At 39.1% G+C, this 21,679-nt stretch overlaps 1 protein-coding gene across 10 annotated transcripts in view; it reads right to left on the reverse strand.

Moving 5' to 3' along the window:
* SCEL (sciellin) overlaps positions 1 to 21,679 on the reverse strand; it is a 323,748-nt gene that overhangs the window by 97,328 nt on the left and 204,741 nt on the right. For 5 of the 10 annotated variants that reach the window (XM_045070868.1, XM_045070869.1, XM_045070867.1 and 2 more), the window contains exon 1: positions 8,595 to 8,777. The exons of 1 other annotated variant lie outside the window; for it this stretch is intronic. The gene's annotated coding sequence lies outside the window, so the exon portion shown is untranslated. Of the gene's footprint in view, positions 1 to 5,668; positions 5,784 to 8,594; positions 8,778 to 21,679 lie in introns of those variants that run through there. 4 more of the 10 variants (XM_045070871.1, XM_045070870.1, XM_045070872.1 and 1 more) reach the window with 2 other exon arrangements.

The raw sequence follows: 21,679 nt of genomic DNA on the forward strand, positions 1-21,679 counted from the left end.
TGATTTCAATGGAGTCAGAGTCTTTTTTTCAGAAGGTAGGGCAGGAGTTGGAAATGTGGGCAGTGGGTGAAATTACTGGTTTCTGGAAAGAGGTTTTAGGATGAATAGTTTGCCTGAGGCTCCATAGCCCGTGCACAAGTTGGGATTTGACCCGGCAACAAAGTTCCTGTCCCTAGAAACCCAGGAAACAAAAAGAGGCTGGCAGGTGGAAAGTAACAGGCTAAAAGAAAGGGAAAGAAGAATGACATTTCCTCTACCATGGATCCCTGATGGACCTCTACTGAGAAAGAGATCAGACTAGGCTTTTTTGGATCATTTTGCCAAAGTATAATAAGATCAGCACTGAGTCATACTTGATTATTTTCACTGCTCCAAAATCTTCCAATTTACCAAGCTTCTAATACACTTAGACAAACTGATATCTTTACGAAAAAGAGCAAACGTGAACACTCACCTAGAGGACATCACTATAGTGATGGAAAGTATTTAAAAGATAATGTAAGATAAAGAAATAAAAACAGCAAAAAATGGGTAAAGACTGGCAGAGGTCTATGCCCTGGTGGCATTCACCTTTGTGTATGAAAGTCTGGGTGGTTTCACAGCCCAATGATTGTGCCATACCCACTAGTCCCTGTTTCCCAGAGATCACTGGTAAGCGGGAAAAAACCCCTAGAAACTGGCAAAGAACAAATGCCATCAAACTGCTTTCCGTAGAAGAGTAAGAGGAAGCTGGTAATTACAAACCAATAAACACAAGCCTTAGCTTCTGGAAGACAAATAAAAACAAACAACCCATTAGCACCCAAAAGAACATGAAATATTATGTAAGAAGAAAACAAACAGGTCTTCGTGAACTGCAAACATTAACAGGTCCATTTAAATTAATGGATTGCGTTTAGCCTTCACATGCAGTGTAGAGGCAAATCCAGTAATTATCAGGCTGTTAAGGATTCATTTAGCCTGCTGCGATGGTTGGAAATTTGCTATTTCTTTAGTCATGCGATCTCACAGTCTGAGCTTAGCACTGAGAAACTTGCTCACTAGCAGTGAAACAGTTCCAAACGTATGCAAGTGAAATCTTTCAGCAGCCAGAGGTCTACAGGCCACTGGTTTTCTGGTACCCACCAAAACATTTTCTGGTTGTTCTATTTTTAGTGTGAGCCGGTCACCATCTCTTTTCCACAGAATGACAGCATCGAGTTCTAGCCTGAAGAGTTCTACTCTCTGGGACAATGATCGGTTTCAGTCTATAGAAGACACTGATTTAGGGCTGCCTGGGTGGCTCAGTCATTAAGCGTCTGCCTTTGGCTCAGGTCATGATACCAAGTCCTGGGATAGAGCCCCACATCCGGCTCCCTGCTCAGTGGAGAGCCTGCTTCTCCCTCTCCCACTCCCCCTGCTTGTGTTCCTGATCTCGCTATCTCTGTCTCTGACAAATAAATACATGAAATCTTAACAACAACAAAAAAAAAAGACACTGATTTAATACTCATTAATAAAAATGCTATGGAACAAAAGTTATCTATCACCTGAGCCCTTCACGAGCTATTTTCAGTTTTAGCTGAAAACATTTGTTAAATGAGTGAAGACCCAAATTCTTAACCATGGACTATAAGCCAAAACCTCATTAGTTAACATAAGTACTTCACCATGTTTCATATTCACAATGGCTCTGTCATGAGGTCATTCTTTATTACAGTCTTACACTGTACCATCTTTTTTATTATACCAGTAATACTTCTCAAAAGAAAATGTGAAAAGTCAAAGAAAGCACAAAGAAAAAAAATGAGACACCTTTCATCAATATCATTATTTTCTTCCAGGTTTTTCTTTGCCTATTAGATCCTACTGATCAACATTTTTTCAATGTCATTAAAAATAATTAAATGATCATTTCTTCTGCAACTAAAATATATTTCATCTTATGTGTCTATGAATATAACATAACTTCTCTGGTGTTTCCAACAAAACCATACAAAAATCTTTGATCACACCTCTGATTATTTTCTTTGGATGAATCTCTAGAAGTCAAATTGCTTGCCAAGGGGTATAACCTCTAAAACCTTTTTGATCCCTATTGTCAAATCTCCTTCCTGAAAACCCGTACCAGCTTATAATGCACCAGCAGTATACAAATGTCCACACATTCACCAGCATTTAGAATTGTCACTTATTAATCCTTTAAGAATTTAATAAATGAAAGTGGAATCACTTTACCTCAATTTCATATTTTCATAATTGTATCCATTATTTTATTTATTTTGTGAATTCTCCATTGATTTATATCACGTGCTTCTTACTGTTCTCTTATTCTCATCATATATCAGTAATAGTGATTTTTACTTTTCCAATTCTCACTTGCCTGCTAATTCTTTTTTTTAATATTCTCTCTTTTTCTTTAATCTTTAATTTTTTATTTTTTATTTTTTATAAACATATAATATATTTTTATCCCCAGGGGTACAGGTCTGTGAATCACCAGGTTTACACACTTCACAGCACTCACCAAAGCACATACTCTCCCCAATGTCCATAACCCCAACTCCCTTCTCCCAACCTCCCTCCCCCCAGCAACCCTCAGTTTGTTTTGTGAGATTAAGAGTCACTTATGGTTTGTCTCCCTCCCAATCCCATCTTGTTTCATTTATTCTTCTCCTACCTACTTAAGCCCCCATGTTGCATCACCACTTCCTCATATCAGGGAGATCATATGATAGCTGTCTTTCTCTGCTTGACTTATTTCGCTAAGCATGATACACTCTAGTTCCATCCACGTTGTCGCAAATGGCAAGATTTCATTTCTTTTGATGGCTGCATAGTATTCCATTGTGTATATATACCACCTCTTCTTTATCCATTCATCTGTTGATGGACATCTAGGTTCTTTCCATAGTTTGGCTATTGTGGACATTGCTGCTATAAACATTCAGGTGCATGTGCCCCTTCGGATCACTATGTTTGTATCTTTAAGGTAAATACCCAGTAGTGCAATTGCTGGGTCATAGGGCAGTTCTATTTTCAACATTTTGAGGAACCTCCATGCCATTTCCCAGAGTGGTTGCACCAGCTTGCATTCCCACCAACAGTGTAGGAGGGTTCCCCTTTCTCTGCATCCTCGCCAGCATCTGTCATTTCCTGACTTGTTAATTTTAGCCATTCTGACAGGTGTGAGGTGATATCTCATTGTGGTTTTGATTTGTATTTCCCTGATGCCAAGTAATATGGAGCACTTTTTCATGTGTCTATTGGCCATTTGGATGTCTTCTTGGCAGAAATGTCTGTTCATGTACTCTGCCCATTTCTTGATTGGATTATTTGTTTTTTGGGTGTTGAGTTTGCTAAGTTCTTTATAGATTTTGGACACTAGTCCTTTATCTGATATGTCGTTTGCAAGTATCTTCTCCCATTCTGTCAGTTGTCTTTTGGTTTTGTTAACTGTTTCCTTTGCTGTGCAAAAGCTTTTGATCTTGATAAAATCCCAATAGTTCATTTTTGCCCTTGCTTCCCTTGCCTTTGGCGATGTTCCTAGGAAGATCTTGCTGCGGCTGAGGTCGAAGAGGTTGCTGCCTGTGTTCTTCTCAAGGATTTTGATGGATTCCTTTCTCACATTGAGGTCCTTCCTCCATTTTGAGTCTATTTTCATGTGTGGTGTAAGGAAATGGTCCAATTTCATTTTTCTGCATGTTTGCCTGCTAATTCTGATTGTTTTTATCAGCAGCTTTCACTTTTCTAATTATCTTTCCCCTTATGAATTCTTTCAGTCTTTAAAAATTCCTGTAGACCATGCATGAAACTTGTTTCTGACTTCAAAATCCAAGCAATCACCAAGACCCACAACTCTGCTCCTACATATCCGTTATAGGATGTCTTTCCCTATTGGCACTACCAATTCAAGCTACCACAATCTGCTCACTATTTTAACAGCTTCCTTGATATATTCCTGGTCTCTAGACTTAATCTCTTCTAACCCATTCTCTACCAAAGAGTCACCATCTTGCTTAAAACTTTTCAGTGGTGCTCCATTTCTGTCAGGCTAAAAGCCAAGTTGTTAACAAGGCTTACAAGTCCACACACCCTCCTGTCTCATCTCTCCCCACTCCCCATTCCTCACTCAAGCTCTAGTTTCAGCCACACTAAATCATGCTAATTCCCTGAAGGCTTCATCCATTTTATCACCCTTAGGCTGTTGCTTATGCTATGCACTAGGCCCCAAACAGTCTTTGTTCTGAACCTTTCCTCACCCCTTAACTCTCTTTTTAGGAAAGACTTCTATTCATTCTTTAGGTCATATAACCTCCCAGAAGCATTCAGTGACAACATTGCAACCTGGCCCCCACCTCCCCAGGATGAGTTAAGGGCCCTACCAAGTGTTCAAATAGCAAAGAGTATCTCTCAGTAAAAACATTTACCAAACAGACTGCCTGTTTGTGTGACTGACTATTCTTCTATCCCTAGAGCAAGTACACATGGGCACACATGTGCGCACGTGTGCTCACACACACACATACACACATACACACACAGACTAAATCTTGAAAACTGTAAACAAGACCATCCTCTCTACAGTTGTGTTTCTACAAACTTATTAGAGTATCTGGCACATAATCAGTTCCAGAGGGATATTCATTAGACAGACAAATGGGATTAATTAAATGTTTATGCGTGCTTTCTTAAAAATTTTTTTAAAGTATTTTATTGTTACATGGAAACTCTATTACATATGGATTTACTCTGGTAATGGTGAATCCCTTTCCAATTGATATGTGATTCTTCCTTTGTCACATATAAAATTCTTACATATTCTAGAATGCTTCATGATTGTCTGTCTTGTTCCAGAAAGTTGTTTTTAGTTTCTTATAACAGAAATAACATTTTAATTACTGTCTTTTTTATAAAACATTTTAATACCAGTGCAAGCACCCCTCATTAATTTTCTTTGTATAAATTCTATCAACTATTCTAACCCACTTATTTCTTTCATATAAACTTTAAAACATTTCCTTTAGTTCCAAAATAAATATTTTATTGGAACTTTTGATCAGAATTGCATGAGTCCTATAAAATGAATTCAAAAGAGCTGACATTTATGATATTCAATCTGTCCATCTAGGGACAGTACTCAAAGAAGCATTTACTCAAGAAATTCTTCATGTCTTACAATAAATTTCTGTGGTTTTTTAAAATTGGGTCCCACATTTTTCTCATGGGGATTTTTTCTTGATGTTTCACATATCTTGTGCTATTGTGAAAGAAATAGTAAATATATATATTTACTACCTCTTTATATATTTATATAAAATATATTTATATATTTATTTATATTTATTTCTTCATATATATATATATGTATATATATATATATTTCAATAAGAATTCTAAATTTGGGGGGCACCTAGGTGGCTCAGTCAGTTAAGGGTCTGCCTTCAGCTCAGGTCATGATTCCAGAGTCCTGGGATCTAACCCTACATGGGGCTCCCTGCTCAGCAGGGAAATCTGCTTCTCCCTCTGCCTGCCACTCCCCCTGCTTGTGCACGCACACTACAGTCTCTCTCTCTCTCGCAAACAAATAAAATATTTTTTAAAAAAGATTTTAAAAATTTTCTAAAAAAATTCTAAATTTCCTTTGTATCTACTGGTGCTGTGAGACATGCATGATCATACAAATTACCCTTGGTTCAAAGTAGGATCACAATTCAGTCCAAGTGTATCTGGATTCCAGCCTCCCACAGTTTTTTCTATACGGATTCCTTTCAAACTTTTACCTAATGAAAAAAGCAAGAACACTGGAAAGGAATGGGGAAAAGGGCAGAGTTATAGGAGGACATTTTTCTGCAAAACCTTTTAAGTAAAATTAGCTCTTAGTGCATTTGTACCACGTGGCATCTGTGCATTTTCTCAAATACCACCAGTCTCTGGGATGTGTATGTTCCAGTTTGAAAAGTATGGTCTATAGTTCACTAGCTCCCCCCAGGAGAATCCATAAAAGGATACTTAATTACATTTTAGACCAGGGGAACTTAGGTCAAGAAATGCAGAATAAATTATTTAGATGCTTGGAGTTCTCAAGTATACAATTACGATGAGGATTCAGCACTGTTGGTTCTCATGTCTAGAAGTAAGCTAGTTGTCATTTAATGGGGAGCCATAAAAGGCACTCTTCCAATTAATAATCACAATAAAAGGATGACTTGTATCCTTAATAAGTTTAGCAACTGACATAAAATGCAATCTAATAAATATAGCTGTCATTTGAGAAAGCGTCCATTTGAAGAAGGGTCTCTCCCAAATTCTAAAATCACACAGATTTTTACAGTGATAAACTAGAAACACTTGAACATATCTGATGAAGACTCATGATTAAAAAGTAAACCGTGAGAAACTAATGACAGTACACAGAAATTTTACATAAAACCCTTATTCCAAAGTTCTCAGCAAGAGAAAAGGAAATTTGATCAATCAATGGCCTGGAAGCAGGTAATATCAGAAGATACGCTGTGTGGGACAACAAAGATCTCCCTTGACCTCTTGGCCAAGGATTTTACCACTTTTTTCATAAAGAATGCTTCAAGTTAATGCCTGGATCACAAGGATATTCTCAGTTAAATCATGTTTACTTAAGTTGACTGCTTAGTGAATTAGATACCACAGTCTGAGTTTAGTCATTCAAAACATATGCTCTCTGTTTTGTTTACAGAAAAATTAGTTCTTTAGGTATTTCAGTCAAAACTCCAGTGTTGGGAAAGACATTGCAACTACAGAATGGTAGCTGGGGTAGGGATGTCACAGATGGGGAGCACCACTACCTCCAAACACATACCACATTGCCTTCCTGCAGAGGGGCTGACTGCTCCTTGGATTAAAACCCTGGGAATACAATGTTTCACAGGACGACCCGTAAACCACAAATAAAAATGTATCTCATTACGTAATAGTCATACCACATGCACAAGTATTACTGGATAAGGAAATTCTTGTTTCTGTATCATTTTAGCTTTTTTATAAAGCCAGAGGAAAGCACATTTATTGCTCCTACATATTTTATGTGAAAGAAATTTGAAAAATCATTGAAAATTTCAGTAAGAAAAAATCAGGCTTCTTGTTCCAATTCTGGTAACCATGTCTTGGCAAGTTGCTCGACACTGATATGTTTCGTTGTCCTCATCTAAAAAATTCACGCATTAGACTAGATAAGGTTATGCTCCATTCTTATCAGAAATTTCTGTCACGGGAATCAAAGATTTACATGAAGCTAAAACTTAAATAAAAACCCTGACCTGTTTATCTGCATTCTGTCTAACCTGACATTTAAAATCAACCCAATGCTTTTCTAAAATTTTTACTGATAACATTTCTCAGTTTTCTCAGACTGATTGTCCCAATAAGCCCTGGAGTACGACAGATATCAGGAAGACCACATTTGCTTTATAAACTGTGGAAGTGATGACCGGTTTTAAATTTGATTCCCTTTACTGAAAAGTAAACTTACAACCCACAAATGCTGTACTTTAGCTTTCTGATTACTATAAATGTTTGAAAGCCAGGTTATAAAATTCCTCAGTAAACCTTTGGGAATTGAGCTCTAAACCCCTCTGAGACACACATGACCTGGTCAGCAATGGGAAGCAATGAGAAGGCTAGAACTTAAGGCAGAGCCTCAAGGCTCTTGGGAGGGAGACCCTCTAGTGGGCACAGAGCTACTACTTGCAAACTGCATGCATCCAGGAGTTTGAGTCCCAAGGCTCTATGTCATAAATGGAAACAGTGGAGAAAAAAACATGAGTCAGACAAGTCAGCTTTGTTATCAATTATAAAGGAAAGCCTGGTTAGGATAATTTTTCTAATCCTATCAAAGAATCAGTTTCTAAAGCCAATTTTCAGGACTAGAATATGAATAGAGGTTGAAAATTGCCCCCCATCTACATTAACTAATTCTTAGGTTAGAACTCAGGATATAACACAGACAAGTTGGCCAAATACACATGAATCCCTGGAGGACATTATGTGCCCCTCCCCCACCTGCTGCCAGTTCATGTCACCCTGCTTTATTCCTTGGTACACTGTGCAAGAAATGTGGTTTTTCTTATTTGGGGAAGATGGGGTAGAGGGGGTATGGGCTTGTCATCTCCCCCTCACAGCTCAGTGCTTGCAATGTTTTTAGCAGTCAAGAAAAACAAATCCGTAAAATAATGGAGTACACCATAAAAGCATCATCTGTGAAAACAGGGAGGTCCTCTTTAAAAATGTTTTTATAGTCACTTGCAAAATAGAATTGCCTTGAAGAAGTTACTACCCTTACAGGTGATCGGATTCACCAGCTGACAGCTCCCACACGGAAACTCAAAGAGGCTTTCATTTCTCTGCTACCCATAATTGTGTTAAGTTGCAGAAAAGTTAAAAGGCAATACCATCTCAAATCACAAGAAGCAGCAGAGCTGTTGACAAGCAGAATAGCCCCTTGGGAGCTGTCGAAATTTAACTGGAGAAACGACAAAGTTAATACAGTAAGTTTTCATTGCAGTCATTTGCAAAATACACAGGAAAAGTAATACAAGGAAAGCAGATACATTTATGTTTGAAAATATCATTCAACTTACCTCTCTTGAGGCAAAAACCAGGACCTTTTGTCTAAACTGTCTGCAGCGATTCCCCAGGTGGATCCTGCTGAAACTAATGTGTACCCAGAGTTAAATGAGTGTCCTTTCTACCTCTACTTCACTGTGTTAATGAATAGTTCTGCGGCTTTTCCCTCAGTGGCTGAGTCACCCAGGGAGGAGGTGGGTGGTGTGAAAGAGGGTGTCACCTTATATAAATACCAATTCAATTAAAACAGGCTCACTCATGGACCTACTGTCTCTGTTTGGCGAATTCTTGTTCTAAGTTATGGCCTCGTTATGCCAAAAAGAATGTACTCCTGTTATCGCCCTTTTAATTGATATCAACAATGCACAGAACAAGGAGGCATAGTACCCAATCCATTTTGGATTCTCTCTCTTTTTTTTTTTAAAGGTTTTTTTTTTTTTTAAATTGATTTATTTGACAGAGAGAGAGAAATCACAAGTAGGCAGAGAGGCAGGCAGAAAGAGAGGGGGAAGCAAGCTCTCTGCCGAGCAGAGAGCCCGATGTGGGGCTCGATCCCAGGACCCTGGGATCATGACCTGAGCTGAAGGCAGAGGCTTAACCCACTGAGCCACCCAGGAGCCCCCCATTTTGGATTCTCTTAAAAAGCAAAACCAAAACTTAAGGTAGGGAGAGTTTTTCTCTATCTACCCATATTGGCTTGGAAGGCACAACACAAGAAGCACACTGCTCACTGGAACCATATCCTTTAGGAGAGAGAAGGCCTTTGAAATTCTGAAATCAGAAACTAAGAAAGGACACAAATTCTATACATGAGATATTTTATAAAACTATCAGAGGAAACAAGCATTATGAAATGTAAGAATTCTGATCCTTTCATTATTTCAACGTAGATAACAATGTGAAAGAGACGCTTGGAACGTCTTTCACATCTAAGGGCAGAAGTAGACTCTTGTGTTAACCCCTGCTCCGGGGAGGAAGCAACAACATAGAAAAGCCATGCTTGGTGGGGGTTCCCATTACAGGGTCTGAAATGTACCTTCCATCGTAGCCAGAGAGACTTTACATGAAGCTCAGCAAACCTGGGACGTTGCCAAGCAAAGCCAAGTCATTAGAACTTCCTGGGTCATCTTTATTCATCCGTCATACCAACAATTAACCAAATCCTCCCAGTTTCAAGACAGCTCCTGAAAACTACAGGCCAGCTGAGCTATAGTCACAGAAATGACCATAACAACAAGTAGAAGTGTTCAGACGGGAAGGCACAGAAATTGTAGTATGCAGTCATTATACTCTGGGACACCACTTCCTTAATAGGCCCTTTTTCTGGGCTGAAGAATTTGAAAATCTAAAATGGAAAATTTTCTTTAAAAGTAACATACAGGGGTGCCTGGGTGGCTCGTGGGTTAAGCCTCTGCTTCCTCCTCTCTGTCTCTCTCTGCCTGCCTCTCTGCCTACTTGTAATCTCAGTATGTCAAATAAATAAATAAAATCTTTAAAAAAAAAAAAAAAGTAACATACAGGAGTGCCTAGGTGGCTTAGTGGGTTAAGCATCCACCTTCAACTCAGATCATGATCCCAGGGTCTTGGAATCAAGCCCCACATCGGACTCTCTGCTCAACAGAGAGCCTGCTTCTCCCTCTCCTATTTCCCCTGCTTGTATTCCCTCTTTCTCTGCTGCTCCCCCTGCCTGTGCTCTCTCTCTCTTTCTCTCTGTCTGTCAAATAAAATCTTTTAAAAATTAAAAAAAAATAAAAGTAACATATATATACATGTATATTCCATCCTTCCACAGAATTTTATAAATGTAAAAAATTTTAGAAATATGTTCTGAACTTCTGTGATGCCTGTAAATGTTGGTTAGATTGAGGCGGGATATTAATACTATAGATGAGAAAGTTGAAAAAACATGTTTGTTCAATTCAAAAAATAAATTAGAAGTTATATTCAGCATGATTCAGCATTCATTTAGCTAAAAGAAGGGCTAAAACAGTTTCAGAGCCAGCTTGTAGGAACAGGCAATAACTTACATTACAGAATGTTTAAATGTATGTTTTTGTCCTCATAAAATATAGAACCAGAAAAATAAGTTTTTAAATTTTAATGAAGTCAAATCTACTGCCCAAGATACGTCTTAGGCTTTTGAGCTTCCGAGCAATTATTTCTGCCTGTAATTGATGGTTCCTCTCATCCGGCAGGAATCCATACCACTAAGCCACACCAGTGTCTTTTCATTTAGAACCAAATCTTTGACTCAAGAAGGGGTTCATTCTAAACACTTGGGGAAAATTCACACCTCCTCCTGGCTGAGCAGACATTCTGCAAAAAGACTGCTAAGAATTAAGAATCTCAGAGTTTGAAGAGGTCAGTCAATAATGTGTTTGGGTGTGGAGGTGGCCAGATAGGTTTGGTCTCGGTTTCACTCAGGCCTCGAGCATGCTTGGAATACTTGGTCCACCGGCCTATTTCGCTGTATCTGAGTTCATGAGGTCTCTTTAGAACATGAGCTCCTAGGCTGGGATGTTTTATTGCAGGTGCCCAATGCCAATTGCTTGGTAGTGGCTGCCTGGAGGGATATGATGAGATTTGTAAAGCAACTTTTGACTTACTCAGGAGTGCCATAATTTTAATTAACATTATCTGCCACGCATCTCAGAGGGGGGATTTTTTTGCGGAATATAGCTCCTAAAATAGAAGAGTGGTTTTCCTGTTTTTCCCTTTTTTTAAATAAAGCAATGCTTTTCTATATATTATACCCAATGAAACAATCAGCCAAAATGAGCCCTTACTACTACATAATAATGAAAATAGCAAATACATAGCACTGTTAATGCATTAGGCATTGTTCTAAGCACTTTTCATACATTAATTTAATGATTGTTTTTAAATGATTGTCACCTTCTGCAATGGTCTGAATGTTTGTGTCCCCCGAAATTCATATGTGGGAATCCTAACCCCCAAAGAGGGTAATGGTGGGTTGTTGGGGCCTTTGGGAGGTGCTAGGTTATGAGGGTGGAACCCTCCTGGATGGGATTGTATTCTTATAAAAAAGACCTCTCAGAATTTTCTAGCTTCTTCCTTCAGGTGAGGCCACAGTGATAAGGCACAGGCTTTGAACCAGGGAGAGAAGCCGTCCCCCAACTATGCTGGCATTTTCATCTTGGACCCCCCAGTCTCCAGAACAGTGAAAATTAAATTTCTGTTGTTTGTAAACTGCTTAGTCTGTGCTATTTTGATATAGCAGCCTGAATGGACTAAGATACCTCCTCGCGCCAGACAGATTCCAAAAATGATGTGGAAAATGAAAAAAAAAAAAAAAAGCAAATGGGACAAATAAGCATCTCGAACTTCTCTCATCTATTACATAGGTCACGATGGGGTTGAAAAAGAGTCCCCCTTTTTCCTCCCAGATGGAAAAAATGTTATGTGCATGCTAAAACAAAGATACAAAGATATATCATTAGGATGATAATTACAGAGCCAATTTCTCTTTGGCTGGGAGTAGACAGATGTCAGAATTCCTGCATTACTGCCAGTGTTGCAAGAGCCGGTGCATTGCTTCATGCACTCTGATGGGGCCAGCGTAATGTGGGCCAATGGAGAGCTCAGTGGAGGGCACACAGGAGCCAGAGTGCCATTTTCTGTGCAGCCCCTTTCTTCACTATGGGCAAATCATTTAACCCTCATGCCTGTGTCTTTCTTGGTGCAGCAAGACTGATGAGACCTCTTTACCAACTGCATAAAGGTCACCATGAAGATGTCCGTTTTTTTTCAAAAAGGACTCCAAACCTTTGTTCTACAAAAACATCAGAACGAATTAGAAGGACTCAGCTCTGAGTCCTTTCTGACTCTTCATGCTACAAATAGGAATTCCCCTGCCCAAAGAAAATAGCAGAGATTAGGCATGGTTGATGGTGATTATAATGATGATGATGAAAATAACAACAATAGCAACATTAATCATTTAAATATGTGCCCATCACTGCTAAGTGCTTTACCTGTGTTATTTCATTTGATCTTCACAAACACCCTACACAATAGGAACTGCTGTTATGTCCATGATAGAGATGAGAAAACAAAAGCCCAAGACAAACACAGCTAGGAATTAGACATGTCCCAAATTCCAGTTGAGGTACACTGACTGCAGAGCCCACATTCTTGGGTATGAAGCTCCACTATTTCTCCAAAATGCCAAAAAGGATCATGGGTGCTACTTGATCCAAGAGACCGTGGCTAGACCACACGATGAGCTAAATGTATAGCAGGCTTGAGCCCTGACTAGTAAGTGACAGAAAAGTACAACGGCTTTTAGCAGGAAATGTACATAAATCTTAAATCATCATAGCCCACATGTGTTGGATTGCAATGTTAGACGAGAGAATGGCCTTGACTGGCTTCAAAATCCAGGGTCCCTTAATGACATTGTAAATCTAACTTATCAATAAGTTTTCTTTTTGTCTTTATTGAAAGAATATTTATTTACATGTTTAAGACTATTTTTAGAGCAGTTTTAGGTTCATAGCAAAATAGAGAGTCATGTACAGTGAAATCCCATGTACCCCCTCCCCCCATGTACAGGTTCCTCTATTATAAACCACCCCCACCAGGCGCATACATTTGTAAAACTTATGAATCTACACTCACACATCATTGTCACCCAAAAGTCCATAATTTACATTAGACCATCACTCTTGGTGCTATACATTCTATGGATTCGGATGAATGTATAATGACATGTATCTGCCATTATAGTGTCGTAGAGATCCTCTCACTGCCCTAAAGACCCTCTATGCTCTGTCTAGTCATCCTACCCTCCCCACAACTCCTGGCAATGACTGACCTTATTACTGTCTACATAGTTTTGTCTTTGCCAAATGTCATCCTGTTGGAATCATACAGTATGTAGACTTTTCAGATTGGCTTCTTTCACTCAGTAATATGCACTTAAGGTTTTTCCATGTCTTTTCACTGCCCGATAGCTCATGGCTTTTCAGCTATTCCACTGTCTATACCACAGTTTATTTATCCATTTACACAATGAAAAACATCTTATTTGTTTCCAACTTTTGGCACGTATGAACAAACTTGCTATGATCATTCACAGGCAGTTTTCATTAAAAAAAAAATTTACACAATATATTTTGAACCAGCCATATACTTACATTTTCAGAAATTAAAAGTATAGAAAGGAGTATAATGAACAGTCTTCCACTCCCCCCCAAACTTTGGTCTCCAAAAAAGGGCAGTTATTTAGTTTCTTCTGGGTCCTTCCATAGATATTTATACACATATAAGCAAATGTATGATACAATTATTTCCTCCATTTTTTTCTGAAATGTTTGCATATTACATTATTCTGAATCCTTTTTTTTTTTTCTTTAACATCTTATCCTCTGACAATCTTTCTACACTGTGTTTTTTGTGGCTGCTTGGCCTTTCATGCTATGGATATGCCATAATCTACTTCATCAATCCACTATTAATGGACATTTCCATCATTTTGAACCTTCTGCTAACGAGCAATGCTGCAGTCAATAACACTGTACATAAATCTTTGGCACATGCGTGTATACACCTGTAGGATAAATGCGTATAGATGTGCTAGATCCGAGAATTCATACATTTTAACACTGGTAGATAAATATTAGCAAATTGTCCTCTGTAATGGATTTACCAATTTATCCCTCTTACCCTCATTTGTCTTCTTCAATCATTTGCTCACTTAACAAATATTAAGTACTGCTTAATAGCACTTAATTAATTAAGTGCTTCTAGTACTGTTTCAATCCAAAGGACAGGAAAATTAATGAGACCCAGTACTTGCTCTCCAAGAATTCATCATGGTTGGAGAGATGGACATTGAGTTAAATAAGTGTAATACACAGGACAAAATAATACACAGAAATATTATGGTCATAGTTACATGGTAGAGAGACTGAAGAATTCTACCTGGGCCTGGGGGCTAATGATGATACTGAGTTTTGAAGTTTGTATGAACATTGATTAGATGGTCGAAGGGAAGAAGAGCCATCCATCCATTTTGCCTTCCTAGATTTGCTCCTTAAGGTCTTCCAGATTCCTGCTTACGAATATAATTCAGGATTTGGCAGTCTGAGGCAATGTGAGGCATGACTGGTCCAATTAATGAGGGAAGTAGGAGCAGAGATCTAGTTGGGTAAACAGGACTTACAGCCAGATTCTCCTCAATAGTGCCAAAGTCAAGAAAGCCTGCTTGGAAGTTTTGCTACTTTCCTGCTCATTCCTGTACCTACCCAAAGCAGCATTTCTGCAGCAACAATAACAGTTCCACAGAGTGGTATATGTCTGTCCACACTTTCCCAGTCATATCATCTCCTATAGAAAATGTAAGCTACACCACAAACACAGTGCAAGCCTCCTGCTCCAGAATGAAATAACCAATTCTGCAGGGATCAGAAGGGAGAGTTGCTCTTCCTTCCACTGAAAAATCTAGAATGGCAAATCAGCTTTTTAAAAAATATATATTTTTTTTTTGAAAATCAACTTTTTTTTCATTTGTTTATTTTCAGCATAACAGTACCATTATTTTTTCACCACACCCAGGGCTCCATGCAATCCGTGCCCTCTATAATACCCACCACCTGGTACCCCGACCTCCCACCCCCCCGCCACTTCAAACCCCTCAGATTGTTTTTCAGAGTCCATAGTCTCTCATGGTTCACCTCCCCTTCCAATTTACCCCAACCCCCTTCTCTCTAACTCCCCATGTCCTCCATGCTTTTTGTTATGCTCCACAAATAAGTGAAACCATAGTCAAGCAGAGAGAGTCAATTATCATATGGTTTCACTTATTTGTGGGGCAAACCAACTTTTATAATTAAAGTCTTTACTTTTAAATTGTTATTTCATAATTTCATGATCATCAGTTCTGTTTTTTTTTTCTTTCTTTTTTTTTAGCTTTTTGGTTTTTTTTCAGTACACAGTCAATGCTTTCCACTTTATCAGTCTCTACATTGTCAACTACCTCATGGTATTATATCACAAACCCCTTGAGATCAGAGAGCAGGGCTTAAATGTGTCTCTGTTCTAAACGTGTAGCACAGTTCCTGACTCATAATAGCACTCACTAATTATTGACTGAATGAAGGAATAATGATCAGAAGCAATAACCGGGCATACACAAGGGATATTCATCATTTGTCAAAAATCTGGTTTATCTGTCTTGTAAGTCTGATCTTCTTATGATATTTTTCTATCCCTGGCAGAACTATAAAAATTATAATAGGCGGAACTACAGACTAGCCTCAGTTCTTCAACTCACTGGTCATACTCACTGCTCTCTTAAAGCGAGAAAAGATTTCTTTGCATTTTATAGAGATTGCTCAAACAGTAATTATCATAACTGAACTTATTACCGGAGGTTGGAGCCTTCACGACATTGTGTCTCCTCCCTTGCTCTCTCCACATCCACATCTAATGAAATGGTCCCTGACCCATCACTGTCAAATTCTATCACCTGCTTCACTCTAACCTTTCCCTTCTACTTGACTCCCACCACCTGTGCTTGAGTTGGGAACTTCAACATCCTGAGCGAACACCATTTCAACCACCTACTAACTGGCCTCTTTGCTGTTCAGACCTGTCCCCTACTTTGTCACTCAGGCTCTTTCAGGATGTAAAGATCAGAGATAAACTTCAGAAATCTCAGTCAACGGAAACACACTACCAGTGGCAATTAAACAGGGAAGAGCCACAGTACTCTCAAATAATGGTGCTCAGAAACCTACAACTTAATACAGGAAAAAGACTCAATGTAGCAACTGCATTGAAATAAAGATAGGCATTACAGGAAAAGCCTGTTTCATAGTACAAGGTCAGAGAAGCCTCTTGCAAGCTTCAGTTGTTCTCCCTCTGAAAGGGTCTTTGCAAAATCTGCTTTCTCCCAGAGAACCACTGACTTGTGAGTGGATTACCCAAATGGAGTGCCAGCTGGAATTTCTTATACCTTCCTAGTCATGTAAGGCATATTCCTGCCATGTGACCAGGCCTTCTGGGGTCTCACCAGGCACAAATCATCAGTTTTACTGTTAACAAGAAACAATGTCGACCAGCTGGTACAAACCATCCTGAAACTTTTAGGGCACATGCTTACAAAGTAATGCTATTAATACATTTCAGATGAAAGCTGTGCGTGCTTACTTTTTAGAGTAACCCAGGCTAATCCCAGCCTTGTTGGAATTAACCCTCACAGCACAGGAGGTTTAGTACAAAGATTCGGAGGCTGACAGACATTGTCAGCAGCCTTTTTATTCTCTTCCTGCTTCTTCTTTGTACTATGTTACCATTTTATCACAGTTCCTGCAAGTATCCGTTAGAATCCTCTGAGAGAGAAATGCTTTGAGTTGGGCGGGCTGGGTGTTGGTAGTCGTCTGTGTTTCTACAGAGACAGCCTCTGTACCAGTCCATCTCCTGGGCTTCTGGTGAGCCACAGAGGATGTTTTTTCTCAGACACCTACCCCATCTCACTCAGCTGTGACCAACACCAGCGCTGCATGGTTCAAAGCACAGTTCCTCTCAACTGCTCGGAAGTGGGCCGAGTAAATAGCACACACCAAGTTACTACTTTCTTCCCAGGAAAGACACATTCCCGTTTAATATTATTTTTCCAAAAGAGAGGCAATCATATCATTCTCCAGCCTTAAACATATCATAACTTCCTGTGTAACATAAAATTCAAACACCTTACATTCATATAGGAATATGTTACCCAATATGGCAGCCAGTAGCCATCTGTGACTATTCAAGTTTAAATTAACCAAAATTAAATAAAGTAATAAATTCAGCTCTTCTGGGGCACCTAGGTGACTAAGACAGACTAAGTCTCTCTTTGGCTCAGGTCATGATCCTGGGATCCTGGGATCCTGGGATCGCGTCCCGCATGGGGCTCCCTGCTCTGTGGGAAATCTGCTTCTCCCTCTCCCACTCCGCCAGCTTGTGTTTCCTCTCTCTCTCTCTGTCAAATAAATAAATAAAATCTTTAAAAAAAATTCAGCTCTTCAGTTGCACTAGCCACTTTCGAATACCATAGTGGACAGGGCAGATAAAATAAACAGGAAGGTGGTCTGCCTTATTGAAGCCACTTTCGGCTATTCCAGGCTCATCCCCCACCACTTACCCTGTGTACCCTAAGCTCTATTAACATCAAAATCCTTGCTGTTGCCCAAACTACTGTGCAGTTTATGCCTTTACTATTTGTTCTTATGGCACACCTGTGACCTGAAATATCCTCGCCTCTTATGCACTTGGCAATGTCTTACTCACCTTTAAATGCCCGGCAAACACATAGCCTGTTCTGTGAAGATATTCCTACCATTCCACTCTCCAAACATGGGCAGGAACCCACCTTTCTCTTTGCTCCAAGAAAATTCTGTATGTGCTTCTACTGTAGCACTTAGCTATGTTACTTGGTAACCTAGCTGTACTCAGCGTACCACATACATTCTGGACTTTAATAGTGGAGACCATATAGCTAGTACTTAAGAGGCCCAGTGGCCTCGGCCAGTGACGAATTGTGTAATCTTGCAAAACTCTGGTCTCAGTTTCCTCATCTATGAAATAAGGATAATAAAATACTACTTCCCACATAGGGTCATAATGGTGACCAATTATGTTCCTATCAACAAGCCCTTAGAATGGGGCCTGGGACTGAGGGTGCTACCTAAAAGTAAGCTATCAGTGAAATATTAATCCATTTTGTTTATTTACATATAAAATATATCAAACAAGAACAAGAGGTAAGTGCAATTAACGACCCCACTCATCTAGACATATTTGATGTGTCCAATGGTCAAACTCTAATGAGCAAGTTTAAGTAGTTGTCTGTCACTAAACATGGGTTTTGGAGGGTGAATGATGATCTGCTCAAGAGTCAGTCCCTGGGACTTATTGAGAAACTATTGATAGATTTAGAGAAGGCTTGTCATCCAGGAAACTTTGGTCTTTTGAGCCAGAAAGGATTATTTGTGAACAACAGAATGAGAGGTGCCCATGTATGTTCAGTATTCACTGTCGTGCTCCACAATTCCTTCTCTTCAATTGCAGCTTGTTATTATGCACACTCTCTTCATGACTGGCTGGACGCTTCTCTCTTCTCAATCCCCATCTTTCTCTTCTGCTGCAGTGTTCCAAACATCCAACCACCATGGTGGAGTTTCATTTCTCTCTTAAAATCTATTTTCTTATAAAAAAAAAAATCTATTTTCTCGGGGCGCCTGGGTGGCTCAGTGGGTTAGGGCCTCTGCCTTCAGCTCGGGTCATGGTCCTGGGGTCCTGGGATCGAGCCCCGCATCAGGCTCTCTGCTCGGCGGAGAGCCTGCTTCCACCCCTCTCTCTGCCTGCCTCTCTGCCTACTTGTGATCTCTGCCTGTCAAATAAATAAATAAAATCTTTTTAAAAAATCTATTTTCTCTCTTTAATAATTCACTGTCGTATAAGTTTCCTATTGTTGCTGTAACAGATTACCCCCAATTTGGTGGCTTAAAGCAATACACTGCATTATCTTACAGTTCTGGAAATCAGCAGCCTGAGTCAGTTTCACTGGGATAAAGTCAGTGTGGTGGCAAAGTTGGCTCCTTTTGAAGGTTCAAAGGAAAAAAAATGTATTTCTGCCTTTCTTATAGACGACACTGCCTGCTTCCCTTGGTTACTGACTCCTTCCTTGCCTCATTCCAACCTCTTGCTCTGTCATTATATTCCCTCCTTCTGACCGATCCTCTGTCTCTGTGTCAGAAGGACACTTGTGATTACATGGAAGCCACCCAGATAATCCAGAATAATCTCCTTATCTCAAAACCCTTAATTTGATCATATCTGCCAAGTCCCTTTTGCCATGCAAGGTGACATGTCCCCAGGTTCTGGGGATTAGGATGTGGACATCTTTGTGGAAACATTATTTGGTCTACTGCACCCAACACATGTTTACAATTTCTCGGCATTCTCGGTTTCCTCTATTTTTACAATTTAAAACTCTAAATATTTCATTAAGTTCAAAATGCATGAAGTTCTTTGATTTAGTAAATAAATTGAAAAAATCTATACTCTTAAAATAGTTGACATCCTTAGGGTTGCATCTAAAGTTTTATACTTAAAAATCTTGTGAACAAATGTTAGAAACACATGCAACTTTTAAAACATTCTCCCCATTCCACTCATGAGTTATATAAACAATATTAACCTAACAGGCATGTTTCCAGATGGTCACTGGATGTTCGAATATGGCTTGCAGTGATCATGTGAAATCTATTCCCAGCTGAACTTGGGGAGAAACTTACCTACCTTGTCTATATGATCTATGCCATGCACACACATGTATATACCTCCATATATATCTCTATATGTTCATATTTACACATATATAATGCAAATATATTTTTAATGTTATTTATTTGAGAAAGAGAGAGCACAGGCGGAGGGGAGCAGCAAGCGAGATGGAGAAGCAGGCTCCCCACTGAGCAGAGAGTGGGGGCATGGGGCTCAATCCCAGGACCCCAGGATCATGATCTGAGGCAAAGGCAGACACTTAACTGACTGAGCCATCCAAAAGCCCCTGCATATATTATATTTATACACATATCTTATATATTAGATTTATACATATATAGCACATATATATTAGATTTAAACATCTACACACACACACACACACACACACGTCAATAGCTCTACCTGTGTTTGTTTTCCCTATCAGGAAGTAAGCATCTCCAGGGCATAGCTCAAGCTTACATTCCCTCAAATCTATAGTGTTTACAATAGGCCTGACTTAGCCAGTGCTCAGTGATCATTTCTTAACTGAATACATTTGCATTACCATGTGGCACAGGGGAAAACCGAATAGAAGTCACCTGACAAGAAAATGAAATCATCAGACCCTTCGTTCTGTGTCTTCCTTCTCAATATCTCAGCCTTCAAAAGATTAGACCAAAGAACTGGGTTCAAGCAGTCCCTCACCTTCATGCTTGTTTTTTGCTGCTATTTTCGCATGCTATATTTTGCTGTTACCTCCTACACATTCTGAGTGAATCTCTCAAGCCACTTGGTTTTCCAAAATTGTGTCCTTGCTCCCACCCCCCCCCACACATAATATCTGAAAAGCCCCCACTTCCTACACCTTCAGCCCCTCCCACTCACCTTCTGGACCTGAGACTTTATTCCCTCCACCCACTTGTGTTTCTCCTCACAACTCATCTTTGGATTGTCTCTCATGTTCTTTACTTCAAAAAACCAAAGGATAAATTCTCAGAAAAGAGCAGAGAATTCTAGAAAATGTTTGATTTCCAAACATTATCATAAATTAATGGATAATCCTTTGCTGAGACAAAAATCTATAAAAATTTTAATAATGTCTCTAGAAAAGAGGGAACTGCAAGTATTTTGGAATTGGTACGTCTTATTATTTGCTTTGATTTTACAACAGTTCCTCTCCTCATCAAGTCATTTAAAATTATTAAAAAGTAGTTGGTCTCAATAATTAAGGAGTGGGGTGTGTGTGATAGAAGTGGGGTGGAGAGAAAGAAAAGCCTTGAGATCATTGAGAACACTATGAGGTAATTTGCTTTTTATGTCATGCATTTCATGCTCTTTCTACATTTTTGATGTTTTTCATTTTTCTTTTTTATTTTCTGCTGTTGGTTTGCATTTTATTTTCCATTCTCACTACTGAATATTCAGTTCTTTCAGGAAGAAAAAAATTGTATACGTTTATATTTTCAAATGTCTTCTATGAAAATAAATCTTGACTTCTGCCATTTCTACTATTAATACCTAAAGAAGAAGAGTAAAGAGGTAAGGAAATTTAATGCTACCTAACAATCAAATTCCCAAGGCAGGCTAAAAAGTAACCTAAAGACTTGATTAAATTCATATTTATATATTAAAGCATGATACTGACCCATAATTCCAAAGTCAATGTTTAAAACACAGCAGTTACAAAAGTGTATCTTTCAGAATATTCCTTCCCTATCATGGAAAATTTCCAAGAAACCATCGAAATCAATTTTTCATCAGCAAATAAAATGTGACATACCTTGGCTCTGAGTACAGATAGAGGCAAAGGTCATTATGAAAG

This window comes from Mustela putorius, unplaced genomic scaffold (assembly GCF_011764305.1).
Source record: "Mustela putorius furo isolate JIRA1106 unplaced genomic scaffold, ASM1176430v1.1 tig00003974_pilon_pilon_pilon, whole genome shotgun sequence".
Taxonomy (NCBI): domain Eukaryota; kingdom Metazoa; phylum Chordata; class Mammalia; order Carnivora; family Mustelidae; genus Mustela; species Mustela putorius.